Source organism: Oncorhynchus clarkii, chromosome 28 (genome assembly GCF_045791955.1).
Source record: "Oncorhynchus clarkii lewisi isolate Uvic-CL-2024 chromosome 28, UVic_Ocla_1.0, whole genome shotgun sequence".
Classification (NCBI taxonomy): domain Eukaryota; kingdom Metazoa; phylum Chordata; class Actinopteri; order Salmoniformes; family Salmonidae; genus Oncorhynchus; species Oncorhynchus clarkii.
In genome coordinates this window covers 13,141,864-13,145,692 of record NC_092174.1, presented here as the reverse complement: position 1 = coordinate 13,145,692, position 3,829 = coordinate 13,141,864, and positions in this window count along the sequence as shown.

The window sequence follows — 3,829 nt, the reverse complement described above, 5'->3', positions numbered from 1 at the left end:
CACCTGTACTCTACACACAGAGAAGTGTACAAAGCTCTCCCTCGCCCTCCATTTGGTAAATCCGGCCACAATTCTATCCTCCTGATTCCTGCTTACAAGCTCAAATTAAAGCAGGAAGCACCAGTGACTCGGTCTATAAAAACGTGTTCAGGTGAAGCAGATGCTAAACTACAGGACTGTTTTGCTATCACAGACTGGAACATGTTCCGGGATTCTTCCGATGGCATTGAGGAGTACACCACATCAGTCACTGGCTTTATCAATAAGTGCATCGAGGACGTCGTCCCCACAGTGACTAAGTACATACCCCAACCAGAAGCCATAGATTACAGCCAAAATTCGCACTGAGCTAAAGGGTAGAGCTGCCGCTTTCAAGGTGCGGGACTCCAACCCGGAAGCTTATAAGAAATCCTGCTATGCCCTCCGATTAACCATCAAACAGGCAAAGCATCAATACAGGGTTAAGATTGAATCATACTACACCGGCTCTGACGCTCGTCTTATGTGGCAGGGCTTGCAAACTATTACAGACTACAATGGGAAGCACAGCCACGAGCTGCCCAGTGACACGAGCCTACCAGACGAGCTAAATCACTTCTATGCTCGCTTAGAGGAAAACAACACTGAGGCATGCATGAGAGCATCAGCTGCTCCGGACGACTGTGTGATCCCGCTCTCTGTAGCCGACGTGAGTAAGACCTTTAAACAGGTCAACTTTCACAAGGCTACGGGGCCAAATGGATTACCAGGATCTGTGCTCCGGGCATGTGCTGACCAACTGGCAGGTATCTTCACTGACATTTTCAACATGTCCCTGATTGAGTCTGTAATACCAACATGTTTCAAACAGACACCATAGTCCCTGTGCCCAAGAAAACGAAGGCAACCTGCCTAAATGACTAAAGACCCATAGTGCTTTGAAAGGCTAGTAATGGCTCACATCAACAACATTATCTCTCTAGATCCACTCCAGTTTGCATACCACCCAAACAGATCCACAGATGATGCAATCTCTATTGCACTTCACACTGCCCTTTCCCACCTGGACAAAAGTAACACCTACATGAGAATGCTACTCATTGAATACAACTCAGCGTTCAAGACCATAGTGCTCTCAAAGCTCATCACTAAGCTAAGGATCCTGGGACTAAACACCTCCCTCTGCATCTGAATCCTGGACTTCCTGACGGGCTGCCCCCAAGTGGTGAGGGTAGGTAGCAACATCTGCCACATTGATCCTCAGCACTGGAACCCCTCAGGGGTGCATGCTCAATCCCCTCATGTACTCCCTGTTCACCCACGACTGCATTGCCAGGCACGACTCCAACACCATCATTACGTTTGCAGACAACACAACAGTGATCACTGACAGCGATGAGACGGCCTATAGGGAGTCGGTCAGAGACCTGGCCGGGTGGTGCCAGAATAACAAACTATCCCTCAATGTAACCAAGACTAAGGAGATGATTGTGGACTACAGGAAAAGGAGGACCGAGCACTCCCCCATTCTCATCGACTGGGCTGTAGTTGAGCAGGTTGAGAGCTTCAAGTTCCTTGGTGTTCAAATCACCAACAAACTAGAATGGTCCAAGCACACCAAGACAGTTGATTTTATTGTATGTATTTACTTGTTTATACCTGTGTTTTGTTAGAATTTTTTGATGTAGGGATGTAAGTTGTTGATAATTTTGTACAATGAAAAAAAAAGTGTATATATAACTAAATAAATAATAATCATGCGCAGAAACACGTCATTTTCGAATGGTCGCACCAAACTGAGCGTGTGCAGGGCGTCAAATCAAAGGCACTCCTTCAATATTTTTTAAATTGAACCTTTATTTAACTAGATATAACGTTGTTGACGAAAAGTGCCAGTTGTCACTTTTACAAGGTTTTTAAAAATGTTGAACCTTTATTTAACTAGCAAGTCAGTTAAGAATACATTCTTATTTACAATGACAGCCTAGGAACAGTGGGTTAACTGTGTTGTTCAGGGGAAGAAAGACAGATTTTTACCTTGTCAGTTTGGGGATTTTCTAGCAATATTCAACCACTTAAGACATTGGCTCAAATCTAGGTTGTGGCTTTAGATTTCTAGAAAATTAACAACTAATGAATAATTATTCCCCATAGCTAGCTACCTTGACTTCTCAAATCCCAAACCCAGCCTGGTCTGTTTCGCGCGTTCCAGAAGTCTCGCAATGTTGCGCCTATGGGTTTAGAAACCAGGGAATAACGACTGCCACGTCACATAGAGGATTTCAAATTGATGGCCGACCATGGTATCAAAGATATTCTACTCTATGCTCACATCTATCTCTGGCGGTACTGCAAGCATTGTTTTCAGAAAGCAGTATTCCCCCATTATAGTGAATTGGGAAATGGCTTTGTTCGTGGTCGATATTCATGGATGTATTTTTTTTTATCAGAACACAATCATGGTATCAATAATTGCTTCTAGTACACCAAATGTATGTCCTTGAACCGATTACTTTAAAATCACATACAGACAAATTTCTAAGGACAATTTAGTTGCTAATGGTAGCCTGCAGTACCCCGGTAGGCCTTCAATTTAACATACTCCATGAGAGGGGGCAGCAAACCAAACCAAACCAAACTTTATTTAATTTGTCACATCCACCAAATACAACAGATGTAGTAGTCCTCGGTCCTTCCTAGAGTAGCCCTTAACTCTTTATTGAACTGCATTGTTGGTTAAGAAAATTGCTTCATGGCTTCTGCTTGGGATATGTACGTACGGTCACTGTGGGGATGACATCGTCGATGCACTTATTGATGAAGCCGATGACTGAGGTGGCATACTCCTCAATGCCATTGGATGAATCCCGGAACATATTCCAGTCTGTGCTAGCAAAACAGTCCTGTAGCGCAGTATCCGCATTATCGGGTACTTCCTGCTTTTATTTTTGCTTGTAAGCAGGAATCAGAAGGATATAATTATGGTCAGATTTGCCAAATGGAGGGTGAGCTTTGCCCACATCTCTGTGTGTGGAGTAAAGGTGGTCTAGAGTTTTTTCCCCCTCTGGTTGCACATGTGACATGCTGGTAGAAATGAGGTAAAACGGATTTAAGTTTGCCTGCATTAAAGTCTCCGGCCACTAGGAGCGGCACTTCTGGATAAGCAATTTCTTGTATGCTTATGGCCTTATACAGCTCATTGAGTGCGGCCTTAGTGCCAGCATCGGTTTGTGGTGGTAAATAGATGGATACGAATAATATAGATGAGAACTCTCTTGGTAGATAGTGTGGTCTACAGCTTATCACAAGGTACTCTACCTTACCTCAGGCAAGAGACTCCTTTAATATTAGACATTGCGCACCAGCTGATATTGACAAATACACCCCGCCCCCCCCCCCCCGCCTTGCCAGACGTAGCTTCTCTTTGCTGCCGATGCATGGAAAATCATGGCAGCTCTATATTATCCGTGTCGTCGTTCAGCCACAACTTGATGAAACATAAGATATTTGTTTTTAATGTCCCGTTGGCAGGATAGTCTTTATCGTATATCATCCATTTTGTTTTCCAATGATTGCACGTTGAAGGGCACTGAGCTAACCTGCAACAGTCACTTCCTAGAGTAGCTCAAACACATGCAATGTTTCAAAAACTCCTCCATGTACCAAGACAGCGACACGCTGAAATGACACTTCCCGATCAAATGCGCCGCTGAGCATTCTCATAGAAAACAATGGGGTGACTTCATCGATGGCTTTGTCTTATTTTTTAGTCTTTTAGAAAATGATATTTGTATCTCTGCCCCATCTGCTCCCCCCAGCCCAAAACTTTTTCTAAGACTTGACAACGAAA